Below are 26,764 nucleotides of genomic sequence, written 5' to 3'. Positions count from 1 at the left end.
CATAGCAAAGCAAGGCAAGGACACTGGGAATGTCCCTCAGCTTCCTTTCTCCTTTTTATTCAGTCTGGTACCCTAGAACATGAGATGCTGTTGCTTACAAAGAACATGGCTTTTCCATTCTCAGTACTCCCAGAAATACCTTTATAGACACACCTCTCTCCTAGGTGACTCCAAATTACATCACGTAGACAATGGAGATGAACCAACACACTTATTTATCTTGCACACCACAAAAGGATGCAACTCCAGAGGCCCCAGATGCAAGAGATATATGTAGGGTGAAGGATATCATGGGGGGGGGGGTGGTCACGGTTTTCATGTCCTCCCATCCTGGACATAAAACATTCCCAGTACCTGGATACATCCATCTAATTGGGAAGCTCTCCAAAAATACCCATTTTATTTTTCAAAGTCACCAAGGCCACTTACATTGACAAGAGGAAAGTGTAGAGCAGTACTAGTCATAAGATGAGAAGAATTCATCCCACTGCCTGATGAAGCCACTGGCCATCCGAGATTACTTTGGTCTCTGTGTTGTTTCTTCTCTGAAGAGGCTGGGGTGCGGGATGGGGGGCTTGGGGAATTCACAGTTTCATGGTTGACTTCCTGGCAACTAAACTATATTTTGAGGCCATCCTAAAGCACCAGGCACCAGTTGTTAACAAACAAAAGGACATGCCTTCAGACACTCCAACAGTTTTAGGAGTTGAAAGTCATAGATGAGAGTATCAGAATAAGATACCTTTATTTATTTCTGTACTCCCTATCACAACTGAGCTGGGGAAACAAAGCTCGGGGCAGAAGGATCTCCTGGCCTGAGTCCTCACCATGAACAAGTCCGCTGATGTGGAGTCCCACACAGCACTGCGGTCTTTGCTGGCAGCATTGAACCCATCATCTGTAGATTTGTGACATCCTGGCTGGATTCAGAACTTTCCCTCACCCACTCCCTGAATGACAGAAAAGAAAAACTATAAGAATTCTTCTAACTCAAACAGGTAGAAGCTGGAGTTCCCCAGCCAGCATATCCTACAGAAAAGAGCCACAAGTACTTCCCAAGAGCTCATTGGAGGTGAGGCTTCAGAGGTAGTAACCCTCTAAAGGGACAAGACTTTGTAGGTACCTCGAACATCCACATTGTGCCTGGGTACTGGTTGGCTTTCGGTAATGTATGTAATCATCATCATCATCATCATCATCAACAACAACAACAACAACAACAACATCATCGTCATCAACGTGGTGGGGTTCCGAGTCTCCTAGAAGACACACTTCTGGACATGTTAGTCAGGGTGTTTCTCGGGAGGATTAACTGAGAATGGAAAACCCTTCTATTTAATGCTGTGCAACTAACAATTACTAGGTCTCTCTCTCTCTCTCTCTCTCTCTCTCTCTCTCTCTCTCTCAATAAAGCTTTTATTCAGGGCTGGCTTACAGTTTCAGTGGGTTAGTCCATCATTGTCATGACAAGAAGCATGGCAGCATTCAGGCAGACACGGTGCTGGAGAAGGACCTGGGGGTTCTCTATCTTGATCCACAGGCAGAAGAAGTAGACTGTGTGTCCCAGTGGGCGTACTGAGCCTGTGAGACCTCAAAGCCCACCCTCCCAGAGACAAATTTCCTCCAGTGAAGCCACACCTCCCAATAGTGTCTCTCCCTATGGATCTGTGGCCGCCAATTACATCATTCCAACTACTGCAGTGAGGTGGGGTGGGCAAGCTTATATGTGCATGTGTAAGTATCTGCAGAGGCCAGAAGTTGACATTAGAATGTCTTCCTCTCTCTCTCTCTCTCTCTCTCTCTCTCTCTCTCTCTCTCTCTCCCTCCCTCCCTCCCTCCCTCCCTCGACCTCCCCCTCCCCCTCCCCCTTCCCCTCCCCTTTTTTAATCAACCTTTATTTTTGAGACAGGGTCTCTCATTTAACTCAAAGCTAACAAGTGCTAGTACTGTAGGTGTGTGTACTGTCATGCCAGGTCTTTTCTGAGGGAATCTGGATCCAGGTTCTCATGCTTGCACATTACCCACAGGGCCATCTCCCCAGCCCAGGGCCAGGGTTTCTGAATCACATATCATGTAGCAGCTAGGACCTGAAGCCCACAGGGACGTGGAAGCTGCTGTGACCATGGAGAGAGTCCCACCCTCTGCTTGCCATGTCCCAGAAGGAGGTGGGTTCCCAGGGGCTGTGGGTAAAACATGCACTCATGAGAGCCACCTGGCTAGTAGGCAGTAGAGGTGAGGCTGCTCTGTGAAATGTTGTCCTCTCCTTTACCTGTGCTTGACTGGAGCATGATGGGAGGGAATTGTGGGAGGCTCCACACAGAAGGTGGCTTAGCTGTCCTCAGCTCCACTCTTCCTATTCCATTGATGGAGTGCTGGGCCCGCTGCGGCAGGAGCTTTGCCGTCAGTGTCTGGAGCAACGTGTGGCTTGCCTCTGACAGATGCGCTGGAGCCTCTCAGTCCCAGGAGTAATTCTGTCTTATGGATGAGAGCCTGAGACATCTGTACCTGTTGGGTGACAGATCCAGACACATTCCCTGTCTGGTTAGAGATGCATCTGGCCCGATTAGGCCTACAAACCTGCCTGCTGCTCAGGAATGCCTTCCGCAAAAAATCCCAACTGATAAATAGTCACTGTTGCTGGGAAGGGATGTGTGCACAAAGCTCTCGCAAAGCTCTGTGGGATGCCATGGGGGACAGGACATCTCTGTGGGGTGAAATGAGTGGCAAAAACACCATCACCCCCAATCTGCAGGCTCAACAGTGCTTTTGCTCTTAGCGCCATCCTGCCACATCCCTGAAGAAGCCTCAGGGCTGGGAGATGACTCAATCAGTAAAGTGATTGCCCCATGAGCAATAAAGACAATAAAGCAATAAAGTTTAGATCCCCAGGACCTGTGGAAAGATGAATGAGAAGTCCAGGCCTTCAACCGAAGAGAGGAGGCAGAAACAGGAGAGAATTCCCAGAAGGGTGTGGGACTCTGTCTTAAAACAAGGTTGTTTGTCAGTGAGAACTGACACCTGGTGCTGCCCCCCCCCCCACAGAGAGAGAGAGAGAGAGAGAGAGAGAGAGACAGAGACAGAGACAGAGACAGAGACAGAGACAGAGACAGACAGAGAGAGAGGAAAAGTAGGAGAAGGAAGAGGAGAAGGAGGGGGAGGAGGGGGAGGAGGAGGAGGAGGAAGAAGAGGAAGAGGAGGAGGAGGAGGAGAGATTTTCCAGCAGGTGAGAGCTCCCGGGCAGAAGGTAGGTTTCCAGGTGGAAAGATGACCCGCAGGTCTTAGTGCTTCATAAGAGTGCTCTGCTGGGCTGAGTTTGACCCATCTCAGGCTGCCTGGATGGGATCCTGGGGACCCGGGAGATCATGTCACAGCTCCCCATTACAGCTGCCAGTGAGGCAGACACTTGCACTTGCCCTCACATAAGTGCTTGACCATCGTGAGGCATTGGCTCTGTGAGTGGTCGTCCTGCTGTACTGCTCCCAGGTCTCAAGCAGGTCCCCATCCTACACTGATAACTTTTATTGTCATCTTGACACTAGAGTCACCTGCAGCAGGGCTGTGGGGCATTCTCTTGACTTCTGGTTGCTGTAGGAGAGCCCAGTCCACTGTGTGTATACTTGGTCCTGGATTATACAAGGGCTGGCTGAGCATGAACCACACGTAGCAAGCTTGTGTGCAGCGCTATCCTATGGTTCCTGCCTTGAGTTCCTGCCCTGACTGCTCTTAGCTTCGGATGTGTCCTGTACGCTAAAATGAATGCTTTCCTCCCTTAAGTTTTTTTGATCCTAGTGTTTATCATGACAACAGAAAGCAAATTAGGACACGCACAGCTCCTCCCTAGAGAGCACCCAGTGTACTTCCGGCCCTCAAGACTCTGAACGCCTCATCCCGTCCGGAATGGCCACTCTTAGAATGGTTGGCAGAGGTTTTGCCACGGGACTCTGGCACCTAAGTGAGCTTGAATTAGAAGCATGGGATTCAGGGCTACCCCAAGTCTGCCTCCTGGTGAGAGTAAGGACAGAGGCATCTAGCTTCAGAGGGCCCCAGGAGCCCCTAGCAGTCAGGGATGGGAAGCAGACACCAAGATATGCCTCCTGTGGGAGTCTGGCCCTGGTTGATTTTAGCTTTGTTCTTAACTATATAGTAACTTCCAAAAAAAATCTGGCTTCTCCAGCCATTTCAGACCTTCAGTTTCTGTTTAAACTAACCAGAGCGAGCTGAGTAGAGATCCCAAGTGTGCGAGACTCAGAATCAGGAGTTACAGTTACACAAGTTACAAGCCTGCTCACTGTGAATTCCAGGCCAGTCTAGACAACTTAGCTGAGAACCTGACACAAAATAGCAAGTTTACCTTGAGAAGGGCTGTGGACATAGCTCACCGGTAGGGCGTTTCCTGGTATGTACAAGACCCCGGGCTCACCAACTCCCGGTACCATAAACTCAAATAAAAGTGAAATAAAACCAACTTACTACAGACAGTTTGAAAGCACTCTGTCTGAAGTGAGATGAAGCTCTGTGGAAAGAAAAGGAAAGCGGGGGGTGGGGGGTGGGGGGTGGGGTGGGAACAGGGAGTGGGGGCGTGGCAGCACGGAGCTGGAGGCGGGTGTGGGGTGGGGGGCGGAGAGCTAAAGCACCAAGCAAGGATTATAGGTTGGTACTGATAGCTATGGACCGTTGTTGTCGTAACAGGAGGCTGAACAGCGGGGCTTTAGGGCGACTTCCCCCACCCCACAACACACCGATACCCTCGGCATGCTCTGAAAGCAAGCTGCTGCTCTCAGACATGCTTCAGATGAAGCTGGGACCACTGCAGTGAGTGGGTTGTGTGGGCGGAGGAGTGGGGTGGGAAGATAGGGATGAGGCTTGCTGGCCACTATATCCTGCTCTAGATGGGACCTCCCTCTCCAGGCTGATGCTCTAGTTGGCAGTGCAGGGAGCACCCCAGGGAGGCAAAGGCTGGCTACCTCAGTTATGGAGGCCAAAGCAGTCGGTAAATTTTTTTTCCCATTTTTTTTTCTCCCGAGATTCAGCTCTGTGAAGACTGTGGTGGCAGTGCTGGCCTGTCTCCTCTACAGAGCTGTCATCACAGGACTAGACTGACTCTCCCAGCTCAGAAAGCCTCTATTCTGAAACACCCACCAAGCGTTTCATTTTTCTCTCTCTCATTTCGCTTCTCTCTCACCTCCTCTGCATTCGCCTCAACTCACCATCCTGAACTTCGACTTCTTCCTTTCTTCCCCCCTGCACGTGATCATCTGCACTTCGCTCACCTCTGCCTTCCTCTAACCAAGAGCCCCTGCCCAGCCAACCCCATGGCTGGCTGCTTCTGGCTAACCGTCATCCGCACCACCCACATCCTTCAGAGAAGCCAGTACTGTCAGGGAGCAAGAGCGACCCCATAGTCACACCCTGTTTCCAACTCCATCTCTGGGGTTCTTTACCGAGTCCTCTTAATCTCTGCTCTTCTAGCTCTGGGCTGAGAAAAGGGGGAGGTGGGGTGAGAATAACTTCCCAGCCTTAACAGCGGCTGCTATGTGGGGAACATTATCTTAATTGAGTCTCAGCTTGTTCCAAGCCACTTGGCTGCCATAAATAATAGTTGTTCAATGGGACTGTAAGCCAGAAGGGCCAAATGCTGCCACAAGGTGGCTGGTGCCCACAGGCTCTGGGGCAGCTCTACCTCTCTCTTAATGTGTGGTTCAGCCCCGCCCCCGGCCCCGCCCACAACTGAGGATTTCAATCAGAACCCTGCTATGCCATGCAGAGGGACGGACTAAGAACCAGGCGACCCCCAAGCCTTTTAGGAAAGGGTGGGGGAGCCACACAGAAGGATCAAGGCCAGCAGACTACTCAGCTGAGCATGAAACTGACCACATCCCCTCTTCTACACACACCAGCAGATGTTCTTTGGTTTGTGGCTTTAATCCTAGGGCAGAAATCCTGTGGCCACCTGTTCCTCTGGTCCCCGATGTCTTCGGCGTTTCCGTGTATAGAAAAAGCTGTCGTTCAGAGAACCAGAAAATGCTTTGGCACAATGCTGCTGTTTCAAGAGCCCCTGTTTCCAAAGGCACCCTTTATCTGCCGAAACTCCCTCTTTGCAGAGCCCAGGGTCATCTATTGAGGAAAGATTATGTGTAGCCTGTAATACTGTTAGGAAATCCTGCCTCCCAGGTTCCCATAGCCTCATCCTATACCCTATTCTGACTGCTCTGCCTATCCCAATGTCTTCAACACCAAAGTCTCCACCACCCTTGTCCTAGATGCCCCTGCCCACTACTGTCCTACATCCTGGCTGTGGACAAGGTGTTCTGAAAGTGAGCCTCAGCCCCAGAGGCTTCTGGGGTGATGCGTGAGGATTCTCCAAGGTGGCGGCACAATGCTCACTGTGATTCTGGGATCTTGTTCCTACAGCTGTAAGGGAACAGAAGATTTTGGCAAAGCCGTCTTTTTCTTAGGGCACCCTCTTGCTGGCTTCATGTTGAATGCCTGCGGTGGATGACTGAAGCTGGAGTCATCGTCGGTTTATTTAACTGTAATAGCTCTGCTGATGAATCTGAAGTCTACTCAGCCTCTTTTGCGGCTGGCACCCAAGGCTTCAGGTGATATACACCTGGGTCACCTGGTTATGTCACTAGCAGGACAGGCTCCAAGCTCCCAGGACACTAGGATATCTGGCCCTCAGCAGAGAAGCAGGTCCTGGGACTAGAGTCATGAGTCGAGGTTTGTCTTTTGTTTATTGGAATATTAAGTGCTGGCCCCCAAGATTTGCACTTAGCCTGAGGGACCCTGCCTCCCTCAGTTAATTCTGATTGGTAAATAAAGATGCCATCAGCCAATAGCTAGGGAGAAGAGCCACCAGGGGATAAAGAAGCAAGGAGAACCATCATGGACTAGGGGCCCAGAGAGCTGTCTAATTGCAGCTAAGAGCAGCCCAGATGAACTAGAGCAATAAGTTATGGGTAGGAGGTAGATTCTAACAGCATGGAGGGCAGACAGCTACCCAGCTATTGTGCTGCTTAAGATCTATTAAAACACAAAGGCGGCATGTGTTTCATCCGGAAACATAAATGGTCAAAGGCAGGAAGGAGCTCTGTACCGGGAGTTCTTAAATATCAATTACTACAGTCATATGCAATCCCTGTTGTCAACAGGAAACTATAAACCACCCTGGGGAGCCGAGAGAAAGAGACTTTGGTGGAGGGGCAGGGTCATAGGATGCATGTGATACAGAAGCAGAAAAATATTGGGGATGCTAAGGTACGGCAGAAAGCATAGGGGTGTTGTGTGGAGGAGAGGCTTAGGACCATCAACTCAAACCAAGTATGCAGGAAACTGTCATGAGGAAACTAGCTATTCTTTAATGCTAATTCAAAGTTTAAAAGTGGAACTCATAGGGAACAATTGGGGACTACATTGGGGTGGGGCAGGGCTGTAACTGGAGTAGGACGCTTTCAGATGTGCTAGAGACTCCAGGTTCCACCCTTGGACTGGAGCAGCAGGTGGGGTGGGAAGCCTGCTTTGACTCCATGACTGTTGGGCTGCTCTCTTTTAAAAGGGTCTTGTCTCAGTTTCCCCCCTCAGTGCCCATTGGCTCTTTTTGCTATGCGCAGATATGAACAGAACAGTTCATGAGTCTACCTAAGAACAAGCAGGTGACAGACATCTTCACAAAGATTGTCACAGGAAAGGCAGGGAAACAGAAAGAAACCAAACTTCAGAGACGATGGGTAGGTGACGTCTCCCTGGGGACATCTCATGTCTGTGGACTCCAGAGAACATAAGCTTTGGAAGGTGTTTCTGTGGACACCTGAAGTTATTTAGAAAGTAATGCATGGAGAACATGTGTGCAGAGCCTTTGCAGAACAGGCCCTGTGCCTTTCCGAAACATAGCATTGGGGTACAGAATCTGGAGTCCACATGCCCAGCATCCTGAGACCAGAGTCCTTTTAATGGCTACCCAGTCATTCAGTGAATGTTTTCTGAATACTGAGTACCATCCTGGAGTTTACTGAGCATCAAGCATCAAGCAAGGAGCAAGAAGCAGGTCGTTGATTTACAGGAGCCTTCTAGAAAGGTGAGTGAAGCCCCCACAGAGGCTGAAGTCAGTCAGATACTTCCTATCCCCCACACCAGGGCCCATTTCCCCCCTCCTCCCACCCACAGCCCTACACTATTAATGGAAGGGAGGTATTAGGCTGTAACGGGGTTGTGGGGAGTTGGGAACTGAACCCCCTACTGTGGCTGCTGGGTTAGTAGGGGAAGAAGAGAGGAGGGGTGCCCAGCCACTGTCCCCTTGAAACTTGGGCCAGTCCAAAATGCTTCTTACAATAGGTTTGTTCCTTCTTTTTCTTAACAAACATTCCCCTTTGTTAGCAGCTTCAGGTGAAGCCCCTCCTCTTCCCCTGAAGAGAAATTTCCATCTCATTTCAGCCCTGCCAATTTGTACACTACACTGCTGAGAATGAAGACCCATGCGGGCTAAGGGCAGCCAGACCCTCTCCTATCTCCCACACCAGAGCCCAGCTTCCCTCCTCCTCCAACCCACGGCCTGACATTCTAGAAGGATCCAGCAGCCTGGTCCATTTCCCCTTCACAGCTGATCATGGAACCAAAATTGGCTGTTGTAATGGCCAACTAAACGATGGCCTAATACCCAGATCAATCTTCCTGTGAAATAACTCATCATTCAAGCAGATCACAGGGCATGGAAGGGATAAGCCAGCCAGGACGGGAGCTGCTGTTTCAGGTACCATGCAAAGAAAGCCGGGGTGGCTGCAGTGAGGGGAAGAAAGACAGGGGCTGAGTCCACAGGATGGGAGAGAAGGGTGTCAGACCAAGACACTTCCTTTCCTCAGTTAGCGAGGATGCTAAGTCTAGACACCGCCTTTGTAGCAAAGCGCTGATGAGCTTCCTCAGCTAAGAGGGCTGGGTATGCCATCATGTCTGTGTTTGGAAACACGGGGTCCTGGTGATCAAACTCAAATTCCTAGGCTTGGATGGCAAGGGTAGAAATAATTATTAAAGAATTCTGACAGTGAGGTTCTGTTACCTGCCCTGGGTTCCTGAATGAAAGACACACCCAGCATTTATATTTTAATATGCCTTGAAACAGCACAATGACTGGGCCACTGCCTAACCCCCATGCAGTTAATCCCGAGTTACTACTTATTAATTCTATGTTCCATCTTGGCTGCTCTGGACCCAGTTGGACAGCCCTCTGGGCTGTGCTCTCCCAGCTCCTTCATATGGCAGCCATGCCTTTCTGTCCTGTACTACTCTCAGGCATGGTGTCTCTCATCTCCACACTCTCCCAGCATGGTGGATCTCCTCCTTTTCCTTCTCCTTCTCCTTCTCCTTCTCCTTCTCCTTCTCCTCCTCCTCCTCCTCTTCCTCCTCTCCCTCCTCCTCCTCCTCTCCCTCCTCTCCCTCTTCCTCCTCTCCCTCCTCTCCCTCCTCCTCCTCCTCCTCTCCCTCCTCTCCCTCCTCCTCCTCCTCTCCCTCTTCCTCCTCCTCCTCTTCCTCCTCTCCCTCCTCCTCCTCCTCTTCCTCCTCTCCCTCCTCCTCCTCCTCTTCCTCCTCTCCCTCCTCCCCCTCCTTTCCCTCTTCCTCCTCCTCCTCTTCCTCCTCTCCCTCCTCCTCCTCCTCTTCCTCCTCTCCCTCCTCCTCCTCCTCTTCCTCCTCTCCCTCCTCCTCCTCCCCTTCCTCCTCTCCCTCCTCCTCCTCCTCTTCCTCCTCTCCCTCCTCCTCCTCCTCTTCCTCCTCTCCCTCTTCCTCCTCTTCCTCCTCCTCCTCTTCCTCCTTTCCCTCTTCCTCCTCTTCCTCCTCCTCCTCTTCTTCCTCCTCCTCCTCATCCTCCTCCTCCTGCTCCTCCTCCTGGTCGCAAGCCTGGGAATCATAAAGTCCCGTCTCTGTCTGTCCTCCTCAGCTATTGGCTGTTGGCCTCTTTATTTACCAATCAGAACCAACTTGGAGCAGGTTCCCAGAAGCTACCCATACACTCTCATATAAGACACTCTCGGGGTTGGGGATTTAGCTCAGAGGTAGAGCACTTGCCTAGCAAGCGCAAGGCCCTGGGTTCGGTTCCCCAGCTCTGAAAAAGAAAAAGAAAAAGAAAAGACACTCTCATATAAGACACTCTCATACAAACAGGTATTTTGGGTGGTGGGGACACAATTAGTACAGGCAAGCACTGTTGATTGAGTCATCTCCTCAGCCTATGCAGATTCTCTTTAATGTTGTTAAATCTTTAAACACACACACACACACACACACACACACACACACACACTCCCATCCCCCCTAAAAAACCAATTATAGCTGCTTTGTCCACACCTGCTTTGCCTGTGGCTTTAAGCGTACTCGTATTCCCACAATACATGTGTTTCAAAACCTTCTGCTTCACATTTTGATTCAAATTCTCACTAAATCTGACTAAAAGCGACTGGGAGAAACTAAGCCATAGTCTTAAGGCTTTAGTGTCTCAAAATTTCCTCCACGAATAAATACTTCTTCATTGGACCTCATTCAAAATTTCGGTCAAAATATAGACAGATGCTTTTCTAGAACATGACATGAGCAGCCTCTGTCAACTGACAACAGAAACTTTATTCTCTTCTGAAGCCTCATGAATACAGCCTTTACTGTCAACATTCCTTTCCTTTGTTCAGGATCTGGCATTCAGATCCTTTGTTCTCACCAGAAGTGTCCATTAATCTCTGTCTATACTCTAGCATACCCAACTCCTCTGATCCACAGCTATAAACTTTTCTACATTTCATTCGCGAATCAGTGCCAAGGACTAGGTGGTTATATTTATTACAGCAACAACCCCACTCTTGGTACCAATTGGTACTTTCACATCATGGAGACATGATGTAAACAACTTAAGGGGAAACAGCTTTAGTTTGGGTCACAGTCTCAGACCATCACGGTGGGGAAGGCATGGCAGAGTTTATATTGCTAGGAGAAGGTAGTGAAGGCTCTTCATACCATATTGGACTGAGAGTAGCTGGAACTAGGAGCTGGGCAAAAGGCCTCCTAGAAGCTTTATACTTCCTTCCCAAAATACTGCCACAAACTAAGGAACAGTTATTCAGCATGAACTGATAGATGTTTCCAGTTGAAACCATCACAGAATAGAGGGGGGAAAAGTCTCTTTCCAATCTTGCTGCAGGGCATGCCACTTCCTAGAAAGACCCCTTCCTTCCCTGCATGTGCTTTCTATGATAACATGTAGAAGTTTGAGGCTTTGTAAATATGTGTACCCCAAAAGCAAAGACAAAGGAACAAAACTTCCATAAGAGAAGTTTGGGTTCTCTCCATGGTATCATCCTGTAGAAAGACTAGAGAGTGTTTTGGTTTATCTCATGGCAGCTGGGGTTCAATGTCAGGAAAGACAGAGTTCTCCAGATACATAGTGACCTTTCTTGACTTTAACTGTGTTTCGGTCCAGACGATGGAAACAGTCTTGGAGGCCTATTTCTGGAAGGTGGGATTCTCAAACAGCATTCAGAGTAAAGTTCAAAGTTCTAGGCTCATCTTAGATATGTTCTGTAGCATAAGGTAAAGACTCTAAAAGACATGCTCGTCTCACTCCTGCTCCAGGCCGTCCTAGCCTCTGGGCCCCTGAGAAGAGATACCCCTTCTGTGATATGGGTGCTGAGCCTCCCCAGGTAGGAGGGTAGGGGAGTTCCCAGCTGAGGGGTAAGGAAGCCAGAGGATAAGAAGCATGACTGGGACAGCATGTGGTGTCAAGGAAAGAGGAGCCCAGGAAAAGAACCTTGTCAAGTGCTTGGGCAGCTTGGCCATTGTGACACAGAGTAAGATGGGTCCCCACTGATGGCAGGCGCAGACACTCTTAGAAGCAGAGAAAAGTCCCTGAAGCTGACAGCAAGCCCCCTCTCAATGGAATTTTAAATGGGAGGCTGGGGCTTGGGAGGCAAAACAAAGCTATTCCACCAAATAAATGCTCTGCATTAAAGCGGCAGCAAAGTGATGAATTAAACATCAGGCCTGAGTAAAGGAAAACGCTGTGATTTATAATTGCTAGAGCAGGAGACAGCCTAGAAGAGAGGCTGAAGCTGTCAGGGACCTGGTGTCCCCACGGAGCTGCAGAAACACACAGAGGCTGGGGTGGAATAGTCTAGACAAAGGAGCACAAAGGGGAGAAAAGGGGCATCTGCACTGTGTGACCTTGGTTAAGTTGCTTGGAGTCTCTGAGCTCCTTTATCTGGTGAGGATAATAGACCTGCGTTGTCTTTCCTGATTCTTGGGAAGATGAAGGTGTAGAAGGATCTTGAGTTTGTCAACGTGGCAGGCTTGGTCTCCCATCACCACTGTCAAGGGCTCCTGACTTCTGTAAGTGCTGGAGAAGGGAGTGAAGGCAGAAAAGAAAGCAAGACAGGCCAGCAGGCTGCAGTGAGAAAAAGTCTGTGGAGATGCCTGTTAGAACAGCTCTGCCCAGACAGGTGCATTTTCTCATGGGCACTGATAAGTTATTTTTCCACCGGTGGAATGAGCCAAGTCACGCCAGATTAGATTATATTAAACGCAGGTTTATTGGGAAGCGGTTCTCAGGCGATTTCACTGGCCACAAGGAAGGAGCCCAAGGAAGTTGCTATGGGAAGAGAGCGGGAGTAGAGGGGGGAGGAGGAAGAGAGAGAGAGAGCATGTGCTTGTGTGAGGTACAAGAAGAGGACTCTGGATTATATAGGGAGGCTCCTCTGGGGCAAGGACAGCCCAGCCCCTGGGATGGAAAGTTCAGGGTTGTCAGGGTTGGGGGCAGGGTTTGCCAGGTAGGGACTGAGGGATGCTGGGAGAACCTGCATCTGCTAGATGCAGACCTAGTCTGCTTTGGTGTGTAAAATGTTTACCTCAGTTCCTTGTCCTGGGGTCCGAAGCCAAACAGGCAGCATAGGGTGGCTGTCAGATCCTGAGTAGTGAGTGAGTGGTGTTTGCCATGCAAACACTTTAATGCAAAAATTTTAATGGGTAGGCTCACTCCTCAGAACCCCTGAAAGAAAAGCTGGGGGGGGGGAGTTCACACTTGCAATCGCAGCACTGGGGAAGCAGACTGGGGTGGGGGGATCCCCAGGACTTGCTGGTAAGCCAGTCTAGCCTAATCAGTAAATTCCAGGTCTATGAGGGAAACTGTCTAAAAAACCAAAGGCGAATGTAAAACACAAAGAAAAGGACAAAAGCATGCATGCACCCCTGCACCCCCAAACACACGGGTGCCCACAAATACACGCCTTGGGTTAACTTACTTGAAGGTTAGCATTTTAGCTCTGGCCAGTCCAGTAACTCCTGTGTTTCTTCATCTTTGAAACCACCATGGCAACAGGGACTCCTCCCCACCCCCAGAGAAGATCAGTTAAGTGAAAACAAGTTAAGCTCTCTCCCCAATGTTGCCTGGCACCTGTGATTGCTGGCTCTCTTAAGTCTCTAATGCCACACATACCAACGGAGCCTCTGGAATAGAAGCCAGGGGCTGGCTTCAGAGGAATCCCCAAGGGAGCTTGTTAAAATGCAGATTCTCAATCCCACAGCTGTGGGCCCAGAATTTCCCACCAGGCCTCCAGGGATGCTGGGGCTATGCTCCTGGACCACGTGTTGCCTGGGGGAAAGGTCAAGGGATGGTGCTGTTTGAATCCCTGTATGGCATCTGCCACCCCCAGCCCAGATGCTCGGCTATTTCTGGAGACTCTTGGGTCCGCAGGTTCCCTGCCTTTCCCTCCACTCCCACTCCGCCCCCACAGAACTGCTGCTAAGGACCAGAGCCTCCTTCCTGGGGAAAGAGAGCGTGCATGAGAGGGATGAGCCTTGATTTTCAACTGACAGGACTTTATCAGCTCAGAGGAAAAACAGCGGAAAGGCTCCGGTGATCTGTCTTGCTGGGATTTCCCTGATGTATTAGAAATGATATGGAAACCCATCCCTTAAAGTTCCGGAGGCTGCGGGAGGAAGGCTTCCGGGAGGGAAAGAGCAGGAGGGTGTGGGCAGGTGTGGTCCTGGATACTTATGCTGGGTATCCCGTTTCCCAGCATGCCTCGGGGATCAAAAGGCCTGGGGCAGCATGCTTTGCAGAGCTGGCTTTCCAGAGCAGCCTGCGGAATAACCGTGCTCACGTGGACCGGGTGAACATCAAACGCTGTTCGTGACTGAGTGCTAAGCGAGGGAAGCAAATCTCAGAAAAGCCTAATTCCGTCTTTCAAAAGGTACAATCGTCTATATTTGCAAACTCCTGGGAAGGTTAGAAAAAAATCTCCTTCACACTGTTACCAACAGTTATCTCAGGCAGAGGGAGAGAGGACAAGAGATTCTCTCCTGCCCCTTTCGGTGTTGTAAATTTCTCTATTGTTTGAGTTTGAAAACAAGGAGAATGCATTACCCTGTAATGGAAAAAAAAAAAAAAAAGATTCTAGAATGGCCATGTTTGAAAGAGGCAAGTGCAGCCTGACAGATCCCAGCTGGTCGCAGGGAGCTTCAGCAGGGAGCTAGCTTTTCTTCTCACACCGGCCCAGGCCACAGGACCCAAGGCCTGGGCTTCTCACACAGGGCCCAGCTTAGATTGCTGCTCACTGTTCTGGGACCCAGGCCGTCCATCCTGTGGGACGTGCCTGACACAATGGAGCTGGGAAGAAGTCCTGTCTCAAAAAGTAGGTGGATGACTAAGAAAGACACTGTTGTCAACTTCCGGCTTCCACCATGCCTATGAGAACATACATGGACATGTGTAAGGATGCACCCACATACATGTATGTATGCACATAGAAACACATACTACCAATAAGTGCAGGGTGGACGCTCTCTGATGTGGTAATGACCTGAATGACCTGGATGTGAGGACATCCAGGGGACAGTGACAGAATCCAGTGAGTGACAGGTAAGGGCTAAGAATACCCCTAATACCCTTCCTCAGACTGACAAAAGAGAGGGACAGAGCCTGGAGCTCCGACAAGGACCGCTCAGTGATCAGCTCTGGTCACTCAGGGGAGTCTGACCTGAATGCTGCCTTCCTCATAGCCTCCCCACCTCTCCTCAACTCTTCTGTCTGACCTTCTTCAGTGCTCTTCCTTCTCTCACCTGCCCACTTCCAACCCATGCCCCAGGACCCCTCTAGAACACTCTGAGAGCCCTGCTGAATGGGTAGCAGGTGCCCCAGTAGCAGGGAGACAGAGAAGATGGCGCACAGGGGCCTCACCCCCTTCTCAACCCCACTAGCACCTGGCACATATTCTATGTAGAAGTTGGGTCTGGTTCTTCCTCCCAGCCCAATGCTCCCAAAAGTAAGACTCAGACTCAAAATATATTTACAAATATGTTGGCCATGTAGCTAGGCTTTTCTCTTATCAGATCATATTTTATTTTAACTTGCATTCTGCCACGTGGCTGGTTACCTATGCTCAGGAACCATGTGTCCATCTCAGCGCATGTTTTTGGGGGTCATCTCCGGCGCCTGGCTCTATCCCAGAATTCTTGCTGCCTCCCGAATGTCCCACCTCCTATTCTATCCTTTCCTATAGGCCGTGGGTCTTTAACTGACAGGTGATCCATCCACACATTACACAAGATATTCTCTCCACAGTTTGACAATGTTTGTTTGAGACAGAGACTTACGTAACTCAGGCTGATCTCCAAACTTCTTATGTCGCTGAAAATTACTTTGAACTTCTGAGCTGTGGTCTGCCACTTCAGGCTCAGGCGGTGCTGAGACAGAACCCAGGCCCTGGCCAAGCTAGGCTAGCACTTTGCCAATGTAGCTACATGCACAGCCCCCTGGGTTTTTGGCTAGTCACCCCATGAACCCTGCAGGGATTCCCCACTTGGCTCCTTTCCAGCTACATTAAAGAAGGGTGGCAGTGAGGTCTTTGGGCCCTCTAGTGACCAGGTGCAGGGTGACATCAGTATCCCAGGGAGGCCCAGGAATATACCAAGTTGCCTTGAGTGTATGGGGTAGGGGAGGAGGGATGAGAAGGGGAGGGGGGGAAGAGACAACACATGAGCTGTAAATGAGCTTCTCTGTGGATGTGTGGGAGCTGAAGGAAACCCTGAAACCATGTCGTCTGAGGGAAGGAACAACTCACTGGGCTGTGCCCTGTAGTGGGAGCCTTCCTGGGCTGGAGGAGGGGGGCAGAGTGCCCAGAATGCAGGGTTTATTAGTAGAGTCCTGCAGGGGTCTGACTGCTCATACTGGGTAAGAGGCAGAGGTCCAGAAAGGGTAGGCACGTTCAGTCCAGGCAGTCACGAGGACCTGAAACTCGGAGAACGTTCTCACAAAACCTCCTTTAACATCCCTGCACCTCACTGCTACCTCCCCGTGTATCTCCCCTCCGAATAGCAGGAAGCTCCTGTGTGCCTCCATTTCTCTCCCAGCTCAGGACAGGAAGCCTGTGTCCCTCTTTCTTCCTTGCACCTAGTGGCTGTGGCCCTACCATGGCCCTGGCCCATGAACCCTAGATTTTCCCTCTCCCTCTGGTGGTCAGGTGTGGGAAATGAGCCATGGGAACTCTGTTGAGAAGGATGGCATTCGACTGGGTTAGCTGCCTAACCCTCCATGGCATTTCCAGTCCATCCTCTGTGCTAGAACTGTCTCACCTGAGACACTTCCTGGGGGATCAAGACAAAGGCATCAGATTCTGAAGCCTGGCTCTTTGCACGTGAGTGCTGATTAGCACTCCGACCACTAAAGTCATCCAGTCCTACCTTTATAAAAATCCTGTGAAGGGGCCGGAGAGATAAAGAGCACACACTGTTCACTTAAAAGGCTGAGTGCAGTTCCCAGCACCCATATTGGGCAGCTCTTAGGGGATCCTGTACCCCTAACCTACTTACCTACCTCTCTCTGTGTCTGTGTCTGTGTCTGTGTCTGTGTCTGTGTCTGTCTGTCTGTCTCCCTCCCTCTCTCTCTGTCTCTGTCTCTCTCTCTCTCTCTCTCTCTCTCTCTCTCTCTCTCCAATTAAACAGAAGTTAACCACGCAGGCAGACCCTGACAACCCTCTCCTGCCTCATCTGGCCCATGATGCTTTTGAATGACCCTTTCTTTATCTTCAAACCACTTCCGAGGCTACACATTCCTTATTCTATATGAGAGCCTGGCCCTTGATGGAACCATAGAAAGTCCAGGCCCCCAGTGAAACCCTGTTCTGTCCTCTAGCTCCATCCCTGCCCCAGACTAGAGAACTGTGAGTATTCTCTTGTCTCCTTCCGCCCACTCAACTCCCACATCCCCTGGGCTTTTCCTATACCTTCTAAAATTTTTTTTAAAAACCTTTCATCATTTTTCTTATTGGCTCTGGCTCCCCTCCAGAACCTCCAAATCCGTCTTAAATGTGACAGCTAAAATTAGCTTCCCAGAGAAGGCCAAGTGCCCGTGGGATGCTGGAACCCCGCCTTGCATGCCTGGTTTTCTCCTTTCTGGGTCCCATCCCAGCATGGAAAAGGCTGGCCCTTCTCTTATTGTTCCGAGTCCCCCATGGGTCTTCTCTCCTCTGGGATGTGAGAGGCCTGGGTTTAACTCCCAGAAATTTCGCCTTATGTATGGTTTTCCCTTACAATGCCTCAGGACAACCATCAGGACTAAGATGCTCTGAACTGGTCTCAGGTTTCCCTCTCGGCTTCTCGTTCTCTCACCCACTGGGACAACAGTTGTTTGCTTCCCTTTCTCCCTCCAGACCAGCTGGACCGCCACCATTAAGGCAGCCCTGGTTTTCCATGAAGGTCATAGTACAGGCAGGAGAGTGGACACCAGGAGAAGGCTGCCAAGGGACCTGTGGGAGAACAAGAGTGTGATGGCTCCTGGGAGCAATACTTGTAGCCCATAGCAACTGCCTGTGAGTAACGCAGGTTGTCTGTGTTGTGCTTAAGCAGCACCTGGGGCTGGGGGGTCAGTTAATAGTGTGCGTGCCTGGCATATGTGATGCCCAAGCTTCCATTCCCAGCTCTGCATAAACCATATGAGGTAGTACACGCCTATAATCAATCCCGGCACTCTGAAGGCAGAGACAGAGGGTCACAAGTTCAAGGTCAACTTCAGCTACCTAGCCTACATAATTAATCTGAGACCATCTAGTATTTGAAAACCTGGTTTCATGGACAATCGAGTAGAAATGACAGCTTCATCCCAGCTGTCCTTTGTGCCCTCCCCATGGCCATGTGGAGAAGCTTTCCCAGCTGCCCTCTGAGATTTGTTCTGAGGCAGGTGACCAAACAGGTAGAGCTCAGACCTCAGAAGCCGCCTGGCAGGCCAGGCCTTTGAACCTCATCCACTCCTAGGGATGAGACAGGGAAAGTCACGGGAGAGGCTTTGGTGCAGACAGGCTCTGCAGTACCCCACAAATCACCCAGGAAGGCAAGCGGCTTCTCGGCTAGCATGACAGGAGCCCTCTGCCATCCATCCTAGCCAGGCTGCCAGCTCCTGGCTCACCCGGGGCACCCTGGGCCACAGGAGCAGACAAGGGGTTCTCTGTATGCAGAAGAACAGCTCCATTGCGGGAGAATAAATAAAGTCAGAAACCATAAATAAACCTGCTGGCCTCACACTGGGTGAACAAGCGGCCCCTGGGGAGCTGGGCTCTACTTCTAAGGAGGTGATTAAATTCCACACCAACCCAGCCGCTTCCCCTGCAGAGGCAAAGCCCACACATTGGGGCGTCAGGACTGAGATGGCTTGTGGAGGAAGGATCACAAGTGTTGATCTGTGAAGCACCCGTGGGCTAGAGCCCAACCCTGGCTGAACATGAGGACCGTGTGTGGTAGTGTTTTAAATAACAGACCAGCAAGGCAGCATACAGGCCATGAACTTAGAAGGCTGGGCAAGGTGCCCTTCCTGAATGAGACCAGAGCTCAGGTCTCAGTTTACCAGTTCCGTACTCAGCTGCTTAGGAGCAAAAAGAATGTGTGTGTGTGTGTGTGTGTGTGTGTGTGTGTGTGTGTGTGTGAGAGAGAGAGAGAGAGAGTATGCTTGTGTTTGTGCAGGTGAGTGTAGAGGTGCATGTACATGTGTATGTATGTGTGAGTGGGTGTGTACACACGTGAGTGTGTGAGTATGCATGTGCAGGTACATGTGCATGTGTGTATAAGTGTGAGTGTATACACATGAGTGTGTGATATGCTTGTGCAGGTGAGTGTACAGGTGCATGAGTGTAAGAGTGTGTGTATGTATGTGAGTGTGTGAGTATGCTTGTGTTTGTGCAGATGAGTGTAGAGGTGCATGTGCATGTGTATGTATGTGTGAGTGGGTGTGTACACATGTGAGTGTGTGACTATGCATGTGCAGGTATATGTGCATGTGTGTATAAGTGTGAGTGTATACACGAGTGTGTGATATGCTTGTGCAGGTGAGTGTACAGGGTCGTGAGTGTGAGTGTGTGTGTGTGTGTACATGCGCACACGTGTGTGCCCATTTGGATACCATGGTGAGTATGTGGAGGTCAGAGGACAACTTGAAGGAGTCTGTTTTCTCCTTACACCATGCAGGCCCTAGGTATTGAATTCGGGTTGCCTGCCTTGGTGGCATTATCCACTGAGCCATCTTACTGGCCCAAGCTGGGGAATTCTGACAGTGGGAATGAGATTGCTGCTTTCTGAACTCAAAGAGAAAGGTACCACTCCTGCCAAGGCACCAAAGAAATCAATAATTAATAGAATCTTCTGCCTTGGAAGTCCCGGCACCATAAAGAACTTGGCTCTGATTGCTTTTCTCTCTGTCTCCCTCTCTGTCTCTTTCTGTCTCTCTTTGTCTCTGTGTCTCTGTCTGTCTGTCGTCTCTCTGATAAGCTCAAATGCTTGAGTCTTTTCAAGAACAACTTAGTACAAATTTAATCAAATACAATGTTTCTAAGCAATAAAAGTCTTTGGTGAACTAAAATCTGCAGCTCCCTTCAAGTCATTTTTAAGATAAAATGGTTGAGGGGTATGTGCATGCCTCTGTGTGTGTGTGTGTGTGTGTGTGTGTGTGTGTGTGTGTGTGTGTGTGTGTGTGTGTGTATGTGTGTCCATAAACACTCAGGCATGTACACAGAGGCCAGAGAAAGACAACATGGTGATCTCACTCTATGACATCTTATTTCCTGAACTTGGTACTAAGCTAATGGGAGGCTGGCCAGCAAGCATCTTCAGTCTTCCTATCTTTGTCCCCACTGAGCTGGGATAAATGTGAGTGTGGATATATGGGTTCTGTGGATTTGCACTTGGTTCCCACAGCACTCTTTTCTCCAAGCCATCTCCCCAGTACTTCTAACTTTAAAGATAGGGTCTCGAAAGTGAACACAACGGTTACTCCATTCAGTGAGACGGCAAACCTCTGGATTCTCCCATCTCTGCTCTCCCAGGACTGGGAACACACATGCACATGCACACACATGAACATAGCCATGGACACTCCTGGCTTTCAACATGGGATCTGAACTCAGGTCTACATGTTTGTTCCAGTGGAGCTCTCTTTTTACCCTATCTTGATGACCCTCACCTTCCCACAGCGTGCCCTACTTAGACATAAAGACCTCACATTCCAAGACAGTTTGCCAGGGCAATATGGAGGCCAGCCTGTGTTAAGACACTCAATCTCTAGTAACATCATTGTTTTGTGTGGAGAGCCGGGCGATGTACAGCAGTCACTGTCTTCAAGGCTAAGTCGGTCCGTAGACGAGGCTCTTCTTTCCACAGCTCCTAGCAGGAATGTGGTTGGCTGGGCACATCCGAGAACACGGTGGGAAAGTTAGAGAACAGAAGTGTCTTCAGAGGGATGGGTCAGCCGAGGTAGCACCCTCTTGGCATTCTTTGAGACTCACGCAGAAACATTCTCATTAGAAGTATCCCTGGTGGGGCACGTGGAACCGCGTCACCAGACAGAAAATCTGGTAAGGCTGAGCAGATTAAGGAACCCTGCAATTCTCATACCTGAGAGTGGTAGGTATTTAAATCAGCTCCCGACCAGATTCCTATCCTGGAGCACGTGACCATGACACCCCACTAAGAGGACCATGACAATAGGTTGTGTAGCAGAGAGCCTAGAATTCTCCAAGCTAATGAGGCATTTAGATAGGCCCTGAGTGTTTAGCCGATAAGCTTTCCTTCCCAGGGAATTAAATACCTGCGAAAGGTATTTAATCTCTAGTTCACCCTGACGAAGTTGTATACATCCTTTTCTACCACAGATAAACAGTTTGGACAAGCAAGGACCACGTGTTCATCATGGTCCAATGGTCCACAGTAGAGGGAGGTTTTTGTGCCAAGTCACACCTAAGTCTCCTACAGAAGGCCTTTCCATACTCCTGACACTCACTCTGACCCAAGCCAGACACACACACACACACACACACACACACACACACACACACACCAGCAAGCAGCCCTGGGCTCATCTCAGGCCTGAGGGCCCATTCTCAACTCTCCCCAGTTCCCAGTGGCATCTGGGTGCACAGGAGTTTGAGAACCACAGCCTCTGCCCCACTTCGTGCTGTTTCTCACCTGGAGAAACATGGGCTGAGACCCTCATCTTAGGCTACATTTCGCCGCCTCTGAGCAGTGTGTCAGCATCCCACGAGCCCAGCATCCCAATGGGGAGAAAGGATCATAACTAGTGCCTCTGTGTTTTGCCTCTCTGATCAGTGTTCTGACACCCCAGCAGTGAAACAGAAACACACAACCACAATCCCTGACAATATGGCCGTGGGAAGAATTGCAGGTTGGGCCAGGGAGAGAGCTCACTGTATAGACAAATTTGTAAATAAGCCTGAGAAACTCAGTTTGATCCCCAGAACTCACATAGAAGACACACACACACACACACAGACACACACACACACATGCACATGCACACACGCACACATGCACACACATTCAAACATGTGTGCACACAAATACGTACATGCATACATACACAGACAGACAGACAGACATATGTAAATAAACGAAATGCTTTAAAGAACTGAGAAACAGGTCTGTCTCCATGGAACATGGTCTCCATCCTGCCTGTGTTTTATAGAGTGGGTTTTCCCATACACATGTGCACACTGAACTAAGCCCCAAGAGCACACAGGTTGTAAGTTCCTGATCAGGGAGAGCAATCAGAAGTTGTTTGATGTTCCCAAAACCACAAAGCTTGTGCCATGGATCTGGAGAAACTCAAACCTGTGGACCCTTAGTTACCTTGTCCTTCTCCTTAGCAACCAAGAAGGCATGGGTGAAGCAGAACTACCCCATGGAAGATGCCCACAGACTCTGAGCCTGTCCCTGAGGTCAGCCAAGTGGAGGTGCAAGAGAGATAAGCTAGGATGTTGAGACTGATGGACAGGAGTCCTTTGAGCCTTTCACTTGCAAGCTTGACCTTCGTTTAAGAAAAGTGTCCGTACAAACGGCTCTGCTAATCCTCAGGGGACACGGCAAAGTGCATGCCATCCATAATGAATGAACCCATTTCCTGTGCAAATCAGGTGGGAATTGGGACAGATTTGCCCTGGCAATGGTGTTGAAGCTGAGCTCATTTGTTTGTAAGACTATAGGCAAATCAGGGTCCCTCGGTGCAGCTCCGTCTCGTGAGAGAAGAGCTGAGGGTGTTCGGAGAGAGTCTCAAGGGTAAGGGTATGCACTATATGTGGGTATGCCTGGGGTCATTTATCGATGTGCATATGTAGACATTTTGGGGAAGAGAGACGGGAATATAGATGTTTTGCTTTAGAATGGAAGACCCTGACTTGCTTTAGTCATGCCTGGGACTTCCCAGGGTGCGTGAGAGAGCTGTCAGAAACATGAACACTGAGTGTGAAGACCCTACCCTAACCCTAACCCTAACCCTAACCCTAACCCTAACCCTAACCCTAACCCTAACCCTAACCCTAACCCTAACCCTAACCCTGGGACTTCCCAGGGTGCATGAGAGAGCTGTCAGAAACATGAACACTGAGTGTGAAGACCCTAACCCTAACCCTAACCCTAAGCCTGGGACTTCCCAGGGTGCATGAGAGAGCTGTCAGAAACATGAACACTGAGTGTGAAGACCCTAACCCTAACCCTAACCCTAAGCCTGGGACTTCCCAGGGTGCATGAGAGAGCTGTCAGAAACATGAACACTGAGTGTGAAGACCCTAACCCTAACCCTAACCCTAACCTCTAACCCTAACCCCTAACCCTAACCCTAACCCTAACCCCTAACCCTAACCTCTAACCCTAACCCTAACCATAACCTCTAACCCTAACCATGACCTCTAACCCTAACCATGACCTCTAACCCTAACCTCTAACCCTAACCCTAACCCTAACCATGACCTCTAACCCTAACCATGACCTCTAACCCTAACCCCTAACCCTAACCCTAACCCCTAACCCTAACCCTAACCCTAACCATGACCTCTAACCCTAACCCTAACCTCAGTACAATTCACAGCACCCACATACAAGTAGCTGAGTACAGTGATCAATGCCTTTGACCCCAGGGCTTAGAGGGTAAAGGGTGGAGACAGGAGGGCCCCTAGAGCGTAACTGGCCAGTTAGTCTAGCCAAACCAGAGAGCTGTAGGCTCTGAAAACTTAAATGTTGACCTGTGGACACCACGTGCACACAGACCCACAGACACATGCAACCACTCCCATGCATGAATATGTGCACACACAGAAGAGTTAACTATCTACCCCTAGCCCACCTGGGACCCAGTTCTGGTCCTGATCCCCCACCCCCATTTCCCCTTCCAGGGGGTCTCCAGTTACGAGTTCCAGAACTTTCTCAATATAAACTAGTAGTTTTTTTTCTTCCAAAGGTCACTAGTTGCTGGATTCTTGCATGTTAAGGCCACAAGAGAGCCATGATCCACTCTGTCACTCAGTCGCACCTTCCAGAAGAATCCATTTGGGAAGGGGAAAGACACCAGCAGAAAAGTATAACAAGACCTGATGCTTTCACCTCTGTCCCCAAGGCCACCCTCCCCATCATCCCCTACCCATCGAAGCTGCCACCATTCATTTGGCTGGCTCCAGGAACATTGTTACTCAGAAAAAAAAGGGGGGGGGGGTTCCCAATAAAGTTATATTGGGCAGATTGGAGCAGCTTTAAAAAGGCTCTGTTGTGAGCCACCATGTGGTTGCTGGGAATTGAACTCAGGACTTCTGGAAGAGCAATCAGTGCTCTTAACCACTGAGCCATCTCTCCACTACCCAAAGACTATCCATGGACTGACCCTGGGCTCCAACCTTATAGGTAGCAATGAATAGCCTAGTAAGAGCACCAGTGGAAGGGGAAGCCCTTGGCCCTGCCAAGACTGAACCCCCAGTGAACAGGATTGTTGGGGGGAGGGCAGTAATGGGGGAGGATGGGGAGGGGAACACCCATACAGAAGGGGAGGGAGAGGGGTTGGGGGATGTTGGCCTGGAAACCGGGAAAGGTAATAACAATTGAAATGTAAATAAGAAATACCCAATTTAATAAAGATGGAGAAAAAAAAAAAGAATTGTGAAAAAAAAAATCCCTATCCGGCCACCCTGATCTTCCTACTCATTTCCTGTCTTGCTGGTTCCCTATGTCCCTAGGGCGCAATATCTTTTCCAGAGCCAAGTCCCCTGCTTGGAAAACTGCCCCCTGGTGGTTCAGTCCAGTAGGACTAAGATCGCAGATGCCTGCTGCTTCTGGCTGTCTAGGGAACTGCAGTCAGTACGCAGAACATGAGGACGGTGTCATTTGTCTGTTTGTTCATTCCTTTATTTGTTTTCTGGGACAGGGTCTCGTGCAGTCCAGGCTGGCCTCAGACTCCCTACATAGATGAGGACTTCTGACTTTCAGGCCTCCGGCTCCCAGGTACTGGGATGACAAGCAGGTGTGCAAACACCAGGCTCGGTTTATGTGGTGTTAGATCGAACCTGGGCTTCTAGCATGTTAGACAGTCACTACCAAGTGAGCCATGTCTCCGTGTGCTTTTATCCCTACCTCATGAAGAGGCAGCCCTACCAGGCACCAGTCCCTGCAAGCATAACACAGTACGCTTAAATTAGCTTCAGAAAGAAAGAAAAAGAGAAATGGTGTCTCTCCCCCCGACCCCAATCCTGGAGATGTGCCCACTCCCTGCTTGGTCTCCAGATGGCCAGGCTACTATGTTACTCAGACATCGGCCTCATTTTGGACTCAGGCCTAGAGGTGAATCTGGACCTGCCTTCCCCTCACTCCTTCCAGTCGCCTTTTTACAGACAGGTCCCATCCTATATCCTGGTTTTCCCAGTCTCTCACTCCGGTAGAAACAAATCATATCCTATGTCCAGAGGACACTGCACAGAAGGTTCCAGAAATACTTGAAAGAATGTGTTACCACTAAAGGGCTAAACTCATATTAACACCATCTGGGCCTTGCGGGTAGACGTGCAAGGCTCCAGCCAAGTGACAGGAAGCCGGACTCCAAGGAGTAGGATCCGGGGACTCAGCTTCCTACTGCCCGGATCCTGGGAGAGTAAGAACAGTATATCCTGGGGATCCTAAGAACAATATGTCACTCTCACTGAGGAGACCACCCTAGCTAGAGCCAAACTGCTCAGCCTGACCCACAAGTCCTTCATTGCCACATCTACCTCCTGCTCCTGAGCTGTGCCCATGCCACCCTCTGCCTGGTGTTCCTTGACTTGCCTCTGAGGTCCAGCTTTCATCGTGCTCCCCTGGGAGCACTCTGAGTGCCCAGGCAGACTCTCCTCTAACCCTTCCTGATGCCCTCGGTTATCTTTATCTCTCACAGGAGACTGCTCACACCTGGCTAACGTTGGAGCTGATAGCCAGCTGTGAACCACAGGGCCCTGGCTGAGCAGGAGCTCCCGGGCACCCTTGCTTCTCCGATCCACACACTTGAGGAGCACCAAATGCCAGAGGTGCTGGGTACAACTCTGCTGAACCCCAGTTAGGAAAACTCACGGGCGTGAGGAGATCGTGGGTCATCAGGGGACGTAGCACCTTACTGCGGCAGCACCCGCTTCAGCAGCCGAATGTGTGTGTGTGTGTGTGTGTGTGTGTGTGTGTGTGTGCATGTGTGTGTGCATGTGTGTGCACATGCCTGTGAGTGACAAATGCCATTCAATAGGAGGCAGATTCTCTCACTAGCCTGGAACTTGACTAATAGGCTAGGCTATCTGGCTAGTAAGCACCAGGGACCCTCTGTCTCTGCTCCCCAGCGGTGAGATTACAGTCATCGGCTGCCACATCTGGCTTTCCCCATGTCCTCTGCTTACTAAACAGGTCCTGTGCTTGTGAGGTAAGTACGTTACCAGATGAGCCATCTCTCCAGTCTCAGAGTGTTCCCCCTCCCATTTCTTCTTTTTCTTAATTCGCTTTATGTCCTGCTCACAGCTCCCTCCCTCCTCTCCTCCCAGTTCTCCCCCTTCTACTTCCCCTATTGCCCTCTCCCCTTCTCCTCAGAGATGGGGAACCCCCTTGGGTACCACCCCATCCTGGGGCATCCAGTCTCAGGAGGTCTAATCTCATTGTCTCCCACTGAGATCCAACCAGGCAGTCCAAGCAGGGGGAAGGGGATCCAATGGCAGGGAACAGAGACCGAGACAGCCCCTGATCCTTTTCATGGGACCCACATGAACACCCAGCTGCACATTAGCTATGGATATGCAGGGCATCTAGGTCCAGCTTCTGGATGTTCTCTGGCTGGTGGCCCAGGTTTTGTGAGCCTCCATGGTCCCAGGTTAGTTGACTGGGACTTCGAGTGTCTTCTGATTTGCTCACTTCTGTTCCCTGTTCTTCCATAAGTCTCCTCTATGCACTCCCCATTTCTTTCCCCAGATGATAAAGC

At 50.2% G+C, this 26,764-nt stretch overlaps 1 long non-coding RNA gene across 1 annotated transcript; it reads right to left on the bottom strand.

Annotated features, from left to right (window-relative positions):
- Positions 1 to 30: 30 nt before the first annotated feature.
- Positions 31 to 13,597, bottom strand: LOC120094631 (uncharacterized). The gene is made up of 3 exons (XR_005489021.2): positions 13,266 to 13,597; positions 2,270 to 2,505; positions 31 to 950 (listed from the first exon to the last, which is right to left on the bottom strand). It is a non-coding gene; the product is annotated as an uncharacterized LOC120094631 (long non-coding RNA).
- Positions 13,598 to 26,764: the final 13,167 nt, after the last annotated feature.

The sequence above is a fragment of the Rattus norvegicus genome, chromosome 9 (assembly GCF_036323735.1).
Source record: "Rattus norvegicus strain BN/NHsdMcwi chromosome 9, GRCr8, whole genome shotgun sequence".
Taxonomy (NCBI): Eukaryota; Metazoa; Chordata; class Mammalia; order Rodentia; family Muridae; genus Rattus; species Rattus norvegicus.
This window is presented reverse-complemented; position numbering and strand designations above follow the sequence as displayed.